Consider the following 20,015-nt stretch of genomic DNA (forward strand, 5'->3'; position numbering starts at 1 on the left):
GCTAGGGTCCGTTCTATGGAGGGGGGGGCCCGGAGATAAGGCAGGATGAGGGTCCCCCGGGACAGTTGATGGGGTGAGTGGCCCCCTCAGAATGGCAGGCGACCCCTGACTGAGGTGCAGCCAGTCCGCTGGAGGAGAGTGCAGGGTCGCGGTGATAGAAAATGGAGCCTGGACTGCCGCGCCTTGTAAGGCCATTCGGCCATCTTCCTGTCCTGACACAGGCTGGGACAGAGGGGGGAGAAGGGCAGCAGCTAGCGCCGGAGGAGCCGACACAGACATGGCCGTTATGCCGTCGTGGTGGCAGGAAAGCAGTCCTGGGAGCTGCTGACGAAGCAAGCCTGAGCCAAGTTGCTGGGAGGAGGTGAGCACCCTCGTGCTGGCGGGGTCCGACTGCGACCTACAGCAGGAGTGGAAGAAGGCCGCGGAGAAGCCCCGTCGCGACTGGAGCGGAGGTACCGGTCAATGGACGGGGTGCCAGGAGTGACCGAGAGGCTCTTGCGGTGCCGGCCCTTAGTCATCCCGCTGCTGGAGCAGGTAAGTGAGCCCTCTGTGGGTGATTGTGAGTGGTGTGGGTCTGGAGCTCCTGGAATGCACGTCCTCACACGGCGATTGCAAAGCCATGCACCAAATTATTTATATCTTAATGCTATATGTTTATTACATAATGCTTTCCAGAGCAAAAGATTAGGCTGTCCTCTTTTTTTTTGTGTTTCTGTGGACCTTTTTAAGTGTGTATTAGATATTTGTTAATAAAAATGTGTTATATTTTTGATACTCAGTAAATTTAATTGCACCTTTTTGTCTTCGGTTATATATATAATGGTAAGGTTATGCTGGGAATTATTATTTTACAAAAAAAAAAACAATGATACCCTCCATCCTCTTGCTGCAGATCATACAAGTGACTACAGTCCTGAGTCAGAGTTCTGAGTTCTCCCGCAGTCAGAGGGAGAACAAAAATAGCATTCAGTGACTCACAGGTGATGTCTTCACTGACTGGAGAAACTCTCCTTTTTTCTCTCCATTCAGCTCAGATACCCATGATGACTTCTTCCGGCTACAGCTTGCCTAAGAAGAGTTTGTCACCCAGATGTATTTTGCTTCTCACTTTTGCAGCACATCTGCAACCCTATACTAATTCAAACTCCTCATACTACCACACACTGCGCCCCTGAATACAATAACACTGTCACATTGGGTTCGTGGACCCACTGGACCGTACCGCCTTGGCGGTATGGCAGCTGGCCAACAGGGCGCAGGTAACAGTCTATAGTTCGTATAGGGTACCTGTGGCTGCTCGGACAGTAGCAAGACAGGCTCGGCTGGGACTAGGCAGCAGGCAGACAGCAGGTGTGGTGTAGCAGGACAGGTGTGGTATGCAGCACAGCACGACTACAGCTCAGCACGGCACTTGACCAGGATAGCACGGGATACAGGATACGGGTACGGGAAACACTGGGAACTGGAAGACACTAGGAGAGCATTTGCATAGACAAACTTTGGGTATGACAACAATGCTCAGGCATGTGAGGAAGGGGCCGGGTCCTTCTTATAGCCCTGTGTGCTCTGGGAGCAATCAGCTCAATCTCCCACCTGCGTGCACTTTGGCTTCTTAAGTCTGGACTGAGCTCGCGAGTGCACCCTGGTGGTCACTGTGGAACAGGACGGCCGTATGAGCAGACATCTCTGGAGAGAAGGGCGTCGACTGGATGGAAGGAGTTCGTGGTCAGCGACCATGAACATTACAGTATCCCCCTCTTACGCCCCCTCCTCTTGGGACCAGAACGATAGAGAAACCTCTTAATGAGGGTAGGAGCATTGAGATTCTCTTCTGGCTCCCAGGATCTCTCTTCTGGACCAAACTCCTTCCAATCTACTAAATAAAAGGTTCTTCCTCTTACTTTTTCAATGTCCAGGATCTCCTTAACCTCGAAGGTGTCTGAAGGACAGCTGGAGGCAACCGCAGGGCTAGGCGTCTTGGTAAAGCGGTTCAGAACCACCGGTTTCAGGAGAGAGACATGGAAGGAGTTGGGGATCTTTAATGTAGGAGGCAGCCAAAGCTTGTGGGCAACAGGGTTGATCTGCTGTAGGATCCCGAAGTGTCCGAGAAACCTGGGAGCAAATTTGTATGATTTCACCCTCAGTCGAATATTCCTGGAGGACAGCCAGACATTAGTGCCAGGGAGAGACTGAGGAGGTTCTCTTCTCCTTGTGTCCGCGATCCATTTCAGGCGGTCGACCGCCAGCAGGATGGAGGATAGAGTCTGCTGCCAGATCTGCAGAAAGTCCCTAAAAGCAGTGTCAGAGGAACGAAGTGGGCCATCTTCGAAAATCGATCCACCACCACCCAGACAGTACTGCATCCAGCAGAGAGAGGCAAGTCCATAGCTATATGCTGCCAGGGAGCATCGGGCACAGACAATGGCTGGAGAAGGCCAGCAGGTCTGGAGTGAGCAACCTTGTTAGCTGCACACACTGAGCAGGAAGAAACAAAGTCCATAATGTCCTTGGGAAGCGGTGGGTCACTAGAAATGATGGGCAATCAGATCTCGGGTCTTACGGGTCCCCGTGTGACCTGCCAGTCTAGAGGAGTTTCCCCAGCGGAGGATTCTCCCTCTGTCAGCCAGGCGCACAAAAGTCCTCCCTGGAGGAATGTCCCCAACTTGCAGGGGGTTAACAGAGACAATGCAAGATGAATCAATTATATTTTTTTGGAATCTCCATGGTGTCCTCTGTCTCGAATGACCTAGACAAGGCATTGGCCCTCACATTTTTGTCAGCCGGGCGATAATGGAGCTCAAACTGGAACCTGGTAAAGAACAGCGACCACCTGGCCTGACGAAGATTCAGCCGTTGGGCCGTCTGGAGATAGGTGAGATTCTTGTGGTCCGTAAAAATCAGGATGGGATGAGCTGCGCCCTATATTAGATGTCTCCACGCTTCCAGAGCCAATTTGATGGCCAGTAACTCCCCACCCCTAATCGAGTAGTTGCATTCTGCGGAAGAGAAGAGCTTAGAGAAATATCCACATACCATTGACTTGCCTTTGGAACCTCTCTGATACAGGAGTGCACCAGCACCGACAGAGGAGGTGTCCACCTCCAACGAGAACTGTAGAGAAACATCTGGATGATGGAGGATAGAGGCTGATGTGAAGGCACTCTTCAAGCTATTGAATACGGACTCTGCCTCAGGAGTCCACACCTTGGCATTCATGCCCTTCTTGGTGAGGTTAGAGATAGGAGATGTCAGTGAGGAGAAGTTTGGGATGAACTGTCTGTAAAAATTGGCGAATCCCAGAAAGCGCTGTATGGCTCTCAAGCCTTGAGGGCGTGGCCATTCCAGGACGGACTTTACCTTTTCAGGATACATCTCGAGACCTCGATTCGAGACGATGTAGCCCAGGAAGGGTAGAGCATCTCTCTCAAACACGCACTTCTCCAAATGCAGTCTTCCATTCGTCACCCCGGTGAATCCGGATTAGGTTGTAAGCCCCACGTAGGTCTTATTTGGAAAAAATCTTGGCATCATGTATACGATCAAATAGTTCTGAGATCAATGGCAATGGATACTTATTTTTCACCGTGATCTGGTTGAGACCCGGTAGTCGATTCAGGGACGCAGAGAACCATCCTTTTTCTTGACAAAGAAGAACCCGGCTCCTGCCGGGGAGGAAGATTTCCGTATGAAGACCCGCTTCAAGTTCTCTTTAACATAGGCGGACATGGACAGAGTCTCTGGTAAGGAGAGAGGGTATACCCTACCACGGAGAAGGGATGCACCAGGAATCAGCTCGATAGGACAGTCATACGCCCGGTGTGGGGGCAGTGTTTCCGCCTCCCTCTTGCTGAAGATGTCCGAAAATGCAGCATAATGACCAGGCAATCCTGCCAATGTCTGAGGCAGAGGAGTCTGAGTCGAACTAATCTGTCCCAGGCAACGGTTGTGACACTCGGGGCCCCACTGGAGAAACTCTCCAGAGTTCCAGTCCAGGACTGGGGCATGTAATCGGAGCCAAGGCAGGCACAGCAGAACGGGGTTAACGGCCTTGGACAAGACAAAGAATGATAACAGCTCGGAGTGGAGAGCTCCCACTTGGAGCCTCAGCGGCTTGGTCACAGCTATAACTGGGTCTGGCAGAGAGAGTCCCTTACCGATGCAACCGTCAATGACCTCTCCAGAGGAGTAGTGGGTAATTGAAGAAGATCCACCAGGTCTCTACAAATGAAATTAGCAGCGGATCCAGAGTCCAGATACGCAGAGACCTGATACATTTTCTCGCCGGACACTATGGTCACGGGTATGGACAATTTAGATGGAAGTGCTTTTTACCCAAGTTTGTCTCTCCTAGCAACTCTAGGCTTTTGGACTATTGGGGACACAGATGCACAAGATGGCGTCCGAGGCCGCAATATAGACAGAGTCCTGAAGTGCGTCTGCGTTGTTTCTCCTGGCTGGATAGCTTACACTGGTCCATTCTCACAGACTCCTTACGAGGATCGGAACCTGAGGACAGCAGAGGTTGCTACAAGGGAGGGACTGGACTAGGAAGGCCTCCCTCCTGACGAGTTTCTTGGAGCCATTCTCGGATCCTCATATCAATCCGGGCGGACAGAAGGATGAGGTCTTCCAGGGCAGACGGTAGATCTTGAGCGGCAAGTTCGTCCTTAATCTTAGGAGACAGTCCCTGCCAGAACGTAGCCACCAGGGCCTCATTGTTCCATAACAGTTCTCCCGCCAGGGTGCGGAAGTGGATGGCATACTCGCCCACGGAGGTGTCTCCTTGGCGTAGGTTTAGCAAGGAAGCCGCTGCAGATGAGACTTGTCCAGGCTCCTCAAACACCATGCGAAAAGTCCGGTGGAAGCCCTTGAAATCACGGGTGTCTGGTCCTTGTCTCTCCCAGATAGGATTCGCCCATGCAAGAGCCTTGCCAGTGAGGAGAGAGATGATGAACGAACCTTGCGCCATCAGACGAAAATGCCCTTGCATATAGGCTGAAGTGGATCTGCCACTGGTTAAAAAATCCACGACAGGTACCTGCGTCTCCATCATAGCGGTCAGGAAGTGGCAAAGAAAAACTGAGATCAACAGTGTCAGGAGGTGTAGTCTGAGGATCAACACTACCAGGAGGTGTAGTAGGAGGAACGACAGCTTGTGCCTCCTGCCGACGTGCGAGAATGTTCAAGGCCTGGAGGAGTTGGTCCTGTCGAGACCGGAGGTTCAGCATATCCGCCCGCATCTCTTGTGACGTCATCTTGGTCTTGGATCGACCAGCGGGGTCCATGGCCTGAGTGTACTGTCATGTTGGGTTCGTGGACCCACTGGGCCATACTGCCTTGGCGGTATGGCAGCTGGCCAACAGTGCGCAGGTAACAGTCTATAGTTCGTATAGGGTACCTGTGGCAGTACGGACAGTAGCAAGGCAGGCTCGACTGGGACTAGGCAGCAGGCAGACATCAGGCGTGGTGTACCAGGACAGGCGTGGTATGCAGCACAGCACGACTACAGCTCAGCACGGCACTTGACCAGGATAGCACGGGATACAGGATACAGGTACGGGAAACACTGGGAACTGGAAGACACTAGGAGACCATTTGCATAGACAAACTTTGGGTACGACAACGACACTCAGGCATGGGAGGAAGGGGCTGGGCCCTTCTTATAGCCCAGGGTGCTCTGGGAGCAATCAGCTTTATCTCCCACCTATGTGCACTTTGGCTTCTTAAGTCTGGACTGAGCTCGCGAGCGCACCCTGGTGTTAACTGTGGAACAGGACAGCCGTATGTGCAGACAACTCTGGAGAGAAGGGCGTCGACTTGAAGGAAGGAGTTCGTGGTCAGCGACCACGGACATTACAAACACTAATCATTTTGCCCCAAATACAATTGCGTCAAACATTGTGCTGCCAAAAAATAAAGTGCCACACAGTGCCCTCCAGAAATAGTGCAACGCACCATGCTTACTAAGAACAAAACACCATACACACACTTTATCTCCTGTCGATAATACCACACAGTGTCCCTAAAGATAGTGCCACACACTGTGGCCTTTGTAGAAAGGGCTACACACTGTGCCCCCTGTATAATGAACCACAAACAATGTGCTCCCTGTAGAAAGTGACACACACAGTGCTCCCTCTAAAATGTGCCACACACAATGTGCCCCTTGTATATAGTGCCACACACTTTGCCCTCTGTGGATAGTTCGTCAGACACAATGCCCCCCAGTAGAATGTGCCACACACAGTGCCTCCAGAAGAAAGGGCCACACATCGAACCCCAGTAGAAGGTGACACACACACACACACACACACACACACACACACACACACAGACACGCATCTAGTAGAAAGAAAGGGACCCACATTGTGCCCCCTGTAGAAAGTGCCAAAAAACACTGTGCCTCCATGTAGAAAGTGACACACACTGTGCCCCCTGTAGAAAGTGCTACACACAGTGCCCCCTGTAGAAAGTTCCACAGACACAGTGCCCCAGTAGAATTTGCCTGACACACTATGCCCCTGTAGAAAGTTATATACACTCATTGTGCCCTTAAAAAAAATTAAATATTATAAGCTTATCTGTACCTGTTTGCAGGCCAGGCCTCTTGTGGCCACGCCTGCTTTGGTGAAGCGGTGCAGGTGGCGCAATGACGTCATCGCACCACCCGCATTACCGACAAAGTGCGAATTTGCGGTCCAGGAAACTTATGGTTCCCTTGCTCTTGCCAGTGCCAGTTAGGGCTGTTAATTGCATCCACGTCCTGAGGTCGCAGATACAATTGAGTGAAGGGAAGACTGATTGGGTACCTTCTTCGCCACATTTCTGCGAAAATTTTAACAACCGGTATGTGAGAATTGGGGAGAACCTACCGGATCGCACCTCTAATCACTGGCATTTGTTCAACGTATACGTCATAAGCTTTCGATAGCATCTGTCACCCAAAGACTATTATGGGATCCGTTTAACATAAACATCCTGAAAAGGACCCTAGAGTTCCCAGAATAGTCTATGGTTGGCGGATGTCATGGCCTATATTTAACATATATGTCAAGGGCTTTTCCCAGTGTATTCAGCATATACATCAAAACGTAGGCAAATAACGTGATGTGAATGGGGCCTTAGAAATAAAAATGTATCAACAAAATAAATCTGATATGGAGACAAAAGCTCTAAATTACTTTGGTGAAGGTTAAAGAAACTTGCAAAAAAGTAAAACAAATTGTATATCTGGGTTAAAAGTGATCTTAGTGTCATGAAAGATGTGAAAAACAAAAAATATATATTTTCTGTTTCATTCAATAGTGATGCTGCAATTCTATGAATTATACAAGTAAAGCAAAAATTTGACTTCTTGATATATGTTTGTTTTCTAATGTGACCTTCTGCTTATTCAGAGCTCTCTCAAATCTACTCTGCTAATGTATTTCTCCACAGAACACTTCAATTCACTGACAACATTCATTTCAGTAATTAGGACTTCTGCACCTTGTCTGTATCTCTCAGGCATATTTGACAAATGGTGTGACAAAAACTGGCAATTAAAGCACTTTCCAATTAATGCATTGTTAGAATTTCAAAGCATTAGACCGTGGCATAATAGTAGTCCTGCAAGTGACCCACCATGTTATATTTTAACTCTAAAGAGTAACATAAATAATAAACAGAGAATTTTCTTCTAGAGTTCTTATGGACAGTGGCGGATCATCCTTAGGCCGGTTCGGGCGGCTGCTCGGTACCGAAGGCTCCCAGGGGGCCCATCGCCGTCCGAAACGCACATGACCGCACGGGCCTCTTCGTGCCCAGTGGCGTCGCTAGCACCGGAGGGGGCCCCGTTGCAAGCGACAGCCACATTTACTTGTAATTACTTGTAATTTACTTGTTTCTGAGTCCTCAGGACTCAGATACAAATGAATACTATAGTCTGCAGGGCACGATAGGTCTGCAGCCTATAAGGCGCTAGGATGACTCCCTGTGCATGCCGGCGTGATGACGTACTGCATCACGCCGGTCTGCGCATGTGTCCATCCCGGAGGATGCGCATTCGTCCGACCGGAGCGTCGTGGGAATGGGGCAAGGTAAGTACAATATATTTTTCTTTTTTTACGGGGGGGGGGGGGGGAGCGCTGTGTGGCAATATACAATGGGGAGCACTGTGTGGCAATATACAGGAGGGGAGTGCTGTGTGGCAATATACAGGGGGAGTACTGTATGGCAATATACAGGGGGGAGTGCAGTGTGGCAATAAACGGGGGAGCGCTCTGTAGAAATATACAGGGGGGGCACTGTGTGGCAATATACAGGGGGAGAGTGCTGTGTGGCAACACACGAGGGAGCGCTGTGTGGCAACATACAGGGTGGGCGCTGTGTGACAATATACAGGGGAGCGCTGTATGGCAACATACAGGGGGAGGGCTGTGTGGCCCTATATACAAGGCGGAGCGCTGTGTGGTCCTATATACAAGGGAGGGGGAAGACTGTGTGGCGCTATCTACAGGGGGCTGTATGGCGCTATCCACAGAGGTATGTGTGTGGCGCTCTCTACAGGGGGGCTGTGGGGCGCTATCTATAGGGGGCTGGGTGTGGTGCTCCCTATAGAGGGGGGCTGTGTGGCACTATCTATAGGGGCTGTGTGTGGCGCTCTCTACAGGGGGGCTGTGTGTTGCTATCTACAGGGGGCTGTGTGTGACGCTCTCTACGGGGGGATGTGTGTGATATCTACAGTGGGATGTATGTGTGATGCTATCTATAGGGGGCTGTGTGTGGCGCTATCTACACGGGGCTCTGTGTGTGTTGCTTTACTTTACAGTGTTTGACACAATTATATTCAGGGGCACAGTTTGGTACTATTTTATTCAGGGATGCAGTGTATGGTGCTATTATATTTAGGGGTGCGGTGTATGGTTCTATTATATTTAGGGGCACATTGTGTGGCACCATGATCATTTTATCTTCGTTTATAGGTTTGGAAATGTTGGAAAAGTGAGCAGCCGAAGACATCTGAGTGGCAAATTCTGCAGAAACGGGTTATGGCCGGGAGAAGTCGTCATGAAGTCTAGACCGGATGGAGAAGAAAAGAGGAAAAAAAATGACTAGAATCTGAGTCATCGTCACCTGTGAGTCACTAGATTTATAGAGAATATGTCACCTCTCCTGACATGTTTGTTTCTAGGAAATTCTTGTATTTCACAAAAAGTCTTTCTGCAGTCCAGGACTGATAGACAAATGCATGTTACCATTCCCCTTGTCAGGAGGATGTGTCCCTGCACAGTGGCCCCCAGCTTTGCCATGTACGAGAGCTTAATAGTTTGTCTGTCAGTGTAACACTGACAGGCATAATATAATACAATACAGGACTAAAAAAAAAAAAGTAAAAAAAAAAAGGTTTAAGGCCTCATGCACACGACCGTAAAAACTCCCGTTATTACGGGTCGTAATTACGACCCGTAATAACGGGCTCATAGACTTCTATTGGCCACGGGTACCTTCCTGTTTTCTTACGGGAAGGTGCCCGTGCCGTTGAAAAACATAGAACATGTCCTATTTCAGGCCGTAATAAGGCACGGGCAGCCCATAGAAGTCTATGCAGCTCCCGTAATGACGGGTGGCTATGTATGTGCACCCGTCATTACGGCAGCGTTGCTAGGCGATGTCAGTAAATAGTCACTGTCCAGGGTGCTGAAAGAGTTAACTGATCGGCAGCAACTCTTTCAGCACCCTGGACAGTGAATTCCGATCACAATATAGAGCAACCTGTAAAAAAAAAGAAAAGACGTTCATACTTAACGAGAACTTCCTGCTTCTTCCTCCAGTCCTGTCTCCCTGCCGTTGCCTTGGTGACGCGTCCCTCTCGACATCTGGCCCGACATCCCTGGATGACGTTTCAGCCCATGTGACCGCTGCAGCCAATCACAGGCCAATCACATGCTGCAGCGGTCACATGGACTGCCGCGTCATCCAGGGATGTCGGGCTGGATGTCAAGAGAGGGACGCATCACCAAGGCAACGGCCGGGTAAGTATGAATTTCTTTTACTTTTACCTCGGAAAGGGCTGCCCCTTCTCTCTATCCTACACTGATAGAGAGAAGGGGTTGCCGATTAGTGCATTGCAATTTTGCAGAGAATACGTGCCCGTAAATACGGGTGGAATACGTGCCCGTAAATACGGGTGGAATACGGGTGACACTGGGCCCGTATTTACAGGCACGAGCCCGTAAATACTGGTGCAAAACGGGTCGAATACGTGTGACACCGGACCCGTATTTACGCCAGTATTTACGGGAGGGAAAAATACGGTCGTGTGCATGAGGCCTAAGTTTATATTAAAAAAAATCTCAAGAAAACCCCCTTTTCATCTTACAAAATGCTTCATTATGGGAAAAAATGAAATAATTACATATATATATATATATATATATATATATATATATATATATATATATATATATATTACAGTCCAGAGATAGATGAACACAGCACTCCAGTACTTCCAAAAAATCGGGCCATGTGCTCATCACCAGGGGATGAATCAATTCCCCAATTCAGAATAGAGAACAGCATAGAACACAATAACGGCACCAGGACTTCAGGGTAGATGAAAGCAGGGTGGATTTATTCACCTCAACACAGCAACGTTTCGGTTCAACAGGAACTTTTCTCAAGCCATTAAAAGTTTAAAAAAAACTCCCCTTTTGCCATATTTCCCCTAAAGAACTGTAAAAAAAAAAAACATTATTGGTGTTGACGCGTTTTTTGTAAAAGTCAGAACTATTACATTACAACATTATTTACCCCGTACAGTGAATGCAGTAAATAAAATAAAAAATGAAAATGTCAGAATCTCTACAGCTTGTCCCTCCAAAAAATAATACTTCATACCACTCAATCGATAAAAAAAGAAATAATAAAACATAAAAAAATATTTAAATTTGGTATCACTGTAATCGTATTGACCCGCAGAATAAAATTAAAGGGGTTGTCCACTACTAGACTACTGATGACCTATCCACCAGATAGGTCATCAGTATGTCATCATTACGGCTCCATCACCCGGACCCCGCACCGATCAGCTGCTCCGGTTGCCTGCAGGCACCGGATGTCATTGCACACTATGCAGTGTACAGAGCCCGAAGCAAGTGGCTTCGTACATTGCATAGCGGCCATGCAGCCGAACTGCAGCTCTGCTCCTATTCACTTGAGTAGGAGCAGAGCTGCAGTACTGCAGCTCGGCTGCTCTTCCATGACCGGAGCCAACTGCTTCCGGCATGGATGTCCATTGGACCTCCAGTGCCCGGAAAGCAGCCAGAGCGGCTGATCGGTGCAGTGTCCGGGTGTCTGACTCCCACAGATCATGTAATGATGACCTATCCTGTGGATAGGTCATCAGTTGTCCGGTCGTGGACAACCCCTTTAACATGTCATTTTTACCGCAAAGTGAATGTCGTAAAAACAAAACCCAAGAAATAATCGAGGAATCGCTGTTTTTTCCCATTCCATCCCCACAAAGAATTTTTTTTACAGTTTCCTAGTACATTATATGGTACAATAAATTGGGACATGAAAAACTACAACTCGTCCTGCAAAAAACGACAGAAAAAGAAAAAAGTTAAGACTTTTGGAAGGTGGGGAGGAAAAAACAAAGAAAATTTGACAAATGACTGCGGTGGGAAGGGCTTAAGGACAGGGGCTGGCTGGCAAATTTTAGCCTGGGGGCAAGCACACAGCACTGGCCGAAGTATAGTGGCCCATTTTTAACCTATTTTTAACTGGAGACAACTCACCATACAAAGACCAATATTACCAACAATAACACTATATAAGGTCCAAATAATACCGCCACATCATGACCACATAGTGACTGAATAATACCCCCATACTGTTACTGAATAATACCGCCACACCATAACCACATAGTAACTGAATAATACCCCCATACCGTTACTGAATAATACCGCCACACCATAGCCAAATAGTGACTGAATAATATTCCCATACTGTTACTGAATAATACCACCACACCATAACCAAAGAGTGACTGAATAATACCCCTATACCGTTACTGAATAATACCGCCACACCATAACCACATAGTGACTGAATAATACCCCCATACTGTTACTGAATTATACTGCCACACCATAACCACCTTGTGACTGAATAATTCCCCAATACTGTTACTGAATAATACCGCCACACCATTGCACATAGCAAAAACAGGGTGTACATACAAATGTAGCAATGTTTAACTTGACCTTTCACGCGTTAAATACACTGTGGCAAGTTATCAGAGTCAAGATAAGGATTGCTACATCTATATATAATGGGATAAACCTGCACACAGGCTTCCTCAAATGATTCAAGTTGTGATCATTTTCTGGAGTGATGCATGACATTTAACAAGATGTTGCAAATTTGGCACCTCTGCAAGGAAAACAAGTGTGTCATACAAATTATCCAATTGATACCATAAATGTTTGAGTTAAAAATAACCATTTAAAAGAGAACTTTCAAAAAGGAATAATATTTTAGTAAAACATTAAAAAATATTATACAGACCTAATCATTGTGGAAACTCTACTATAAAGCCGCCATGACTGCCCTGTACTCTAGTAGGTTTGTTTTGTCATATGAACTTTATGTGGATCCAAATCAATGTCTACATCCTAACTTGCTTGCCTAGTGGCAACTTCACACATGAATTTTTGCTACTTTCTTCATGGGATACCATTATAATTGGATTTATGGTATAATCTCTTTTGTTTGCCAGAATGTTTCACCTTCTGTCTTGGCTTCAAATGCAAGCCTTGGTTACTCTAAGGGGGAGTTCACACTGAGTTTTTTTGACAAGTTTTTTGACGCGGAAACCGTGTCAGAAAACGCTCCAAAAACGGCTGAAAATGCCTCCCATTGATTTCAATGGGAGGCGGAGGCGTTTTTTTCCCCCCGCGAGCGGAAAAACCGTCTCGCGGGAAAAAGAAGGGACATGCCCTATCTTTGGGCGTTTACGCCTCTGACCTCCCATTGACATCAATGGGAGGCAGGGAAAGCGTTTTTTGCAGCGTTTTTTTGCCCGTGGCGCTCAATGGCCGCAGGCGAAAAAACAACGCAAAATCGGCGTGCAGGCAGAGCAAAATCTGCCTCAAAATTCTGTTTGGAATTGAGTGCCGCGGGCAAAAAACGCTGCAAAATACGCTTTCTCTGCCACCCGCCTGCAAAAAACTCTGTGTGAACCCAGTTTAAGTATGCAGAGATAAACCCGATTTTGACTATTTACCTTCAGTGGTAGTAAAATATCACTTATTAGTACTTATCTGTCCAGTTAAGGCCCCATTCACATCACGTTTTTGCCATATGTTTAGCATGTATGCCGGCAAAACTCCCGACATACACAATAAAGTGGCCATAGGTTTCCATTGCTAGACGGAGGCCAAACAAGTATCCTTTTGTTACTCCGATCACCTCACCAACTTATGTCAGTATACCACAACATTCTTTTTTTTTACTAAATACAATACCTTTCCCTCTGTATCATGTGCACGAAAGGCCCTTTTACACGGGCCAATTATCTGGCAAACGAAACGCTTGTTGCTTATAATTGCCCTGCGATCAGCAGAGGAATGAGCAAACGCTTGTTCATCTTCTGATCGTATCGTTTTAAAACGTAAAACTGTTATCGTTGTCGGCAGCACAACTCCCTGTGTTAACAGGGAGACGTGCCGCCGACATGATAATAATATATGGGGACAAGTGATAGGAGTAACGACCGCTTGTCCCCATACTAGCCCCAACGAGTTGTCTCATTGATCGGCGCTCGTGTACACGGCCCAGGACGGGCTGTGTAAGAGGTCCTTAATTCAATCCCGAGAATAGATAAAGGGAGCTGAAGAGATTCCCTGAGGGTAAGTATACCAGCAGCTACCCTGGGCTTATTCGACCTGTTTAAGCTGCCTGCCCGCTCGCGTCCACTCAAGGATGAGCAGCTGAACAGCAGTGACAAGCTCTGGGAGTGTTGTTGCGCTCGCCACCCTCACCACAGCGTGGGAATCTGCCCACGGCTTTTTGCCTTGGTTCCACTCTCTTGGGGCACTGCAGGCTGCCGTGTGTGGAGAGCTACACTACCGTTCAAAAGTTTGGGGTCACCCAGACAATTTTGTGTTTTCCATGAAAACTCACACTTATATTTATCAAATGAGTTGCAAAATGACTAGAAAATATAGTCAAGACATTGACAAGGTTAGAAATATTGATTTTTATTTGAAATAATAATTTTCTCCTTCAAACTTTGCTTTCGTCAAAGAATGCTCCATTTGCAGCAATTACAGCATTGCAGACCTTTGGCATTCTAGCTGTTAATTTGCTGAGGTAATCGGGAGAAATTTCACCCCATGCTTCCAGAAGCCCCTCCCACAAGTTGGATTGGCTTGATGGGCACTTCTTGCGTACCATACGGTCAAGCTGCTCCCACAACAGCTCTATGGGGTTGAGATCTGGTGACTGCGCTGGCAACTCCATTACAGATAGAATACCAGCTGCCTGCTTCTTCCCTAAATAGTTCTTGCATAATTTGGAGGTGTGCTTTGGGTCATTATCCTGTTGTAGGATGAAATTGGCTCCAATCAAGCGCTGTCCACAGGGTATGGCATGGCGTTGCAAAATGGAGTGATAGCCTTCCTTATTCAAAATCCCTTTTACCTTGTACAAATCTGCCACTTTACCAGCACCAAAGCAACCCCAGACCATCACATTACCTCCACCATGCTTGACAGATGGCGTCAGGCACTCTTCCAGCATCTTTTCAGTTGTTCTGCGTCTCACAAATGTTCTTCTGTGTGATCCAAACACCTCAAACTTCGATTAATCTGTCCATAACACTTTTTTCCAATCTTCCTCTGTCCAATGTCTGTGTGCTTTTTCCCATATTAATCTTTTCCATTTATTAGCCAGTCTAAGATATGGCTTTTTCTTTGCCACTCTGCCCTGAAGGCCAGCATCCCGGAGTCGCCTCCTCACTGTAGACGTTGACACTGGCGTTTTGCGGGTACTATTTAATGAAGCTGCCAGTTGAGGACCTGTGAGGCGTCTATTTCTCAAACTAGAGACTCTAATGTACTTGTCTTGTTGCTCAGTTGTGCACGTGGCCTCCCACTTCTCTTTCTACTCTTGTTAGAGCCTGTTTGTGCTGTCCTCTGAAGGGAGTAGTACACACCGTTGTAGGAAATCTTCAGTTTCTTGGCAATTTCTCAAATGGAATAGCCTTCATTTCTAAGAACAAGAATAGACTGTCGAGTTTCACATGAAAGCTCTCTTTTTCTAGCCATTTTGAGAGTTTAATCGAACCCACAAATGTAATGCTCCAGATTCTCAACTAGCTCAAAGGAAGGTCAGTTTTATAGCTCCTCTAAACAGCAAAACTGTTTACAGCGGTGCTAACATAATTGCACAAGGGTTTTCAAGTGTTTTCTAATCATCCATTAGCCTTCTAACACAGTTAGCAAACACAATGTACCATTAGAACACTGGAGTGATGGTTGCTGGAAATGGGCCTCTCTACACCTATGTAGATATTGCATTAAAAAACAGACGTTTGCAGCTAGAATAGTCATTTAGCACATTAACAATGTATAGAGTGTATTTCTGAATAATTTAATGTTATCTTCATTGAAAAAAACTGTGCTTTTCTTTCAAAAATAAGGAAATTTCTAAGTGACCGTAAACTTTTGAACGGTAGTGTATGTACTCATTTCACCTCATGGCAGATGCAGCCCTGGCTGCAGAGCTTCTGGATGAACACAGCAGGGAGACATTTTTAATAGTTGTCAATTTGTTATTTTACACACTAGGAACTTTTTTTTAAATTCTTAAATATATTTTACTCTTAGGTTGGACAAATGCAATGTTTTTCTTATATACAGAAAAGTATTATTTTTCACGACATATATTTTTAATATCATTAAAAAAATTATTGTATTTGTTATATTTTGAGTTTTCCCAATGTGCAAAAACACATCTTCAGAAGTTGTGTTTCTAGGGATTAGTATGCTACACACTATCTTCAGTTTACTGCAAGTGATGAAAATACAATATGATGACAAATACTGTAATTGCATATAATATATATAATATAATGTACCATATATTTTCCAATGGTGGTTGTGGGGGAGGGGATTTAGATGTAATTAGAAATAACTAAAGTAGACAATACAGCTGTTGCACTGGGGCTCCACCTACTTGCCAGATGATGTAGTGCAGGCAGCAATAATTACAATATTAGAATTTTATATAAAATATTTCTGAAATAGATGCTAATTTATCCCTCAATTTGGTTTAATTAAAAGGGGTTTTATGAAAAAAGCAATTAGTCAGAAACCTGTTTACAGTATGTTAGTGACCTTTAAACTAACCTTTGTCCATCCATGTGCATACATTTTTCATATATCCATGTTTCAAGAGATTGTAGCAATCAGAATCTATTAGGGGTATTCACACATGGCGTAAAAATATGCCACAAAGTCTGCAATAGTAATTTTGCAGCAAATTTTGCAGCGGAATTACTGTTTCGGATTTTTCTGCGTTTTCGTGTTGTGGATTTCAGTGCGGTATTGCACATAGCATTGAAGACTACAATGAAATACTGCATCCAACATCTGCAACAGAAATTCCTCATGTATGTGTTGCAGGTTTTGTTTCCACCCATAGGAATACATTTTGTCAATTTCCGCAGCGGAAAATTACGCCACATATGACCGCATCCTTACTATAGGAAGAGTTTTCTGATTCGGTCATTAAACTCCAAGTGCACTGACTCTAGTGATTCTGTCTGAGCCCACAAGGTTTAAATATTCTCATACTCCTTTTACACACAAGTTCATATCAATAGACTTACACTGCATTCCAAATTATTATGCAAATGTTATTTTTCGCTGATTTTCCTAAATAGTCGATGCAAATGATAGTTAGTATAATCTTCAAGCCATCAACCGTTGGAGTATAATGCAAATTTTATTGAACAAATCTCCTAATGATAACAGATTTTTTTTTTTTAAGTAAAAACATTTTAAAGGTTGTAAAGAGAACTAAAATGATAATTTGTTGAATTTGCAGCATCAGGAGGTCATATTTACAGAAATCAAAAGCTCTTCCAATCAAAAAAAACTTAGCAGGCCAAGTTACATGTTAACATAGGACCCCTTCTTTGATATCACCTTCACAATTCTTGCATCCATTGAATTTGTAAGTATTTGGACAGTTTCTGCTTGAATATCTTTGCAGGATGTCAGAATAGCCTCCCAGAGCTTCTGTTTTGATGTGAACTGCCTCCCACCCTCATAGATATTTTGCTTGAGGATGCTCCAAAGGTTCTCAATAGGGTTGAGGTCAGGGGAACATGGGGACCACACCATGAGTTTCTCTCCTTTTATGCCCATAGCAGCCAATGACACAGAGGTATTCTTTGCAGCATGAGATAGTGCATTGTCATGCATGAAGATAATTTTGCTACGGAAGGCACGGTTCTTCTTTTTGTACCACGGAAGAAAGTGGTCAGTCATAAACTCTATGTACTTTGCAGTGGTCATTTTCACACCGTCAGGGATCCTAAAGGGGCCTACCAGCTCTGTCCCCATGATTCCAGCCCAAAACATGACTCCACCACCTCCTTGCTGACGTCGCAGCCTCGTTGGGACATGGTGGCCATTCACCAACCATCGACTACTCCATCCATCTGGACCATCCAGGGTTGCTCGGCACTCATCAGTAAACAACACGGTTTGAAAATTAGTCATGTATTTCTGAGCCCACTGCAACCGTTTCTGCTTGTGAGCATTGTTTAGGGGTTGCCCGAATAATAGTTTTATGCACACTTGCAAACCTCTGGAGGATCCTACACCTTGACGTTCGCGGGACTCCAGAGGCACCAGCGGCTTCAAATACCTGTTTGCTGCTTTGCAATGGCATTTTAGCAGCTGCTCGACTAATCCTATTAATTTGTCTGGCAGAAACCTTCCTCATTATGCCTTTATCTGAACGAACCCGTCTGTGCTCTGAATCAGCCACAAATCTTTTCACAGTACGATGAATTTGCCTAAGTTTTCTTGAAATATCCAATGTTTTCATACCTTGTCCAAGGTATTGCACTATTTCACGCTTTTCGGCAGCAGAGAGATCCTTTTTCTTTCCCATATTGCTTGAAACCTGTGGCCTGCTTAATAATGTGGAACGTCCTTCTTAAGTAGTTTTCCTTTGATTGGGCACACCTGGCAAACTAATTATCACAGGTGTCTGAGATTGATTACTATGATCCAAAGAGCCCTAAGACACAATACCATCCATGAGTTTAATTGAAAAACTAATAATTAAATGTTTATGACACTTAAATCCACTGTGCATAATAATTTGGAACACGGTGTACTATAGGGATTATTTTATTGAAAAACTGCGTTTTCAGATGCATACATTGCTACACCTGTTTCCTAATATTCTTCAGATTCCCTACATAATTTATAGGGGTAGATCTGTTTCAGAAAAGTAATGTTTTTTGATATATATAATTAAAAGCTATATAGTTTTCCAATATACTTTCTGTATTAATTCCTCATGGTTATTAAGATCTCTGCTTGTTGTTATTCAGTTGGAACATTCATTTTTTTACTTACATAAAATTATGTCCTGGTCATGTGACGGACAAACAGGTGTACAGCTCGCTACAGTTACAATCTGTGTATCAGAGCTGTATCTTCTAATGATCCCAGCACAATGAATGTTCCTACTGAATAAAAACAGGCAGAGATCTTGAAAACCGTGAGGAATTAATACAGAAAGTATATTGTAAAATTTTATACTTTTAATTATACGAAAAACAAGATTAATTTGCTGAAAACAGACAACCCCTGCCAGTGTTGGCCGAATGTTATCAATGAGATCAGGCAGTACCTTGGACATGTATCATCACACCTCTAATCTTAGCCAGCAATGAATGAAATGTGACATGTAATCAATGACTTAATTAAGGACTATCCGCTTGCTATTACATTTTCTCACTTTTACTGGCTTGAATTCATAATTTTATAGTTTTACAACTGGGAAAATACACTGAAGAATTTTTCAGTTAAACAATTGTGAGCATGTGATACTTTATTCAACAGATATATGCTATTTTCATTGTCACTTAGGCTCTGTTCCCATGTTATATGTTTGGAGAACATTCTAGAAAAAAATCTTCTGCTAAGGGCCTGTTCACATCAGCGTTCGTTTCCGCTGAGGGGTTTCATCGGAGCTTTCCGTCGGGTAAACCCCTCAGCGGAAAGTCAAAGGGAAACCTCAGCTTCCATTTCCCTCATAATTGAACTCAATGGTGATGGAAACCTAGCTAATGGTTTCCGTCTGTCACCGTTGTTACAGGGTTCCGTTGTTTTGCAAGAAATCAGTAGCGCAGTCGAACATAGTTTTAAGTAGTCACGTAGCATTTAGAGATAATCCAGCTTTATTTGGTGACGCGTTTTGACACTGGACAGGTGTCTTCGTCAGACCATTTATACAGAATCCAACAACATAATGTTTTATAAACACAAAAAAACACAAAAACCACAAGAAAATTAGGTCATGAGTGGCAGGAGCATGAGCCACTGAATGAACAGATGATGTGAGATATAAGTGAGTGGGCAAGACATACAGAGAAAACACACAATAACCCAGAACTAGTTTCAATGGTAACAAACAATAACAATTACATAATTAATATAAACAGCAAACAGACAGTCAAGCGCTAATAAGAATAAAAGAAGGGCCCAGTGTGGGAAATCAGCAGTGAACACGGGAACAAAGGAAAGAAGCAAGGGCTAATAATGATATAGAAAATATCCGGAGCGACCTCAGGACACTTAGGAGAACCTATCAGGCACCAATATTAGCTATAGTGTAGTGGCTCTGATTTGGCCTATTATGGTCCCTATATTAAAAGGGTTCTTCATGTTCTGACAACTGATGACCACCGGATAGGTCATCAGTATATGATCGGTGCG

This window comes from Rhinoderma darwinii, chromosome 4, assembly GCF_050947455.1.
Source record: "Rhinoderma darwinii isolate aRhiDar2 chromosome 4, aRhiDar2.hap1, whole genome shotgun sequence".
In the NCBI taxonomy this organism is placed as follows: Eukaryota; Metazoa; Chordata; class Amphibia; order Anura; family Rhinodermatidae; genus Rhinoderma; species Rhinoderma darwinii.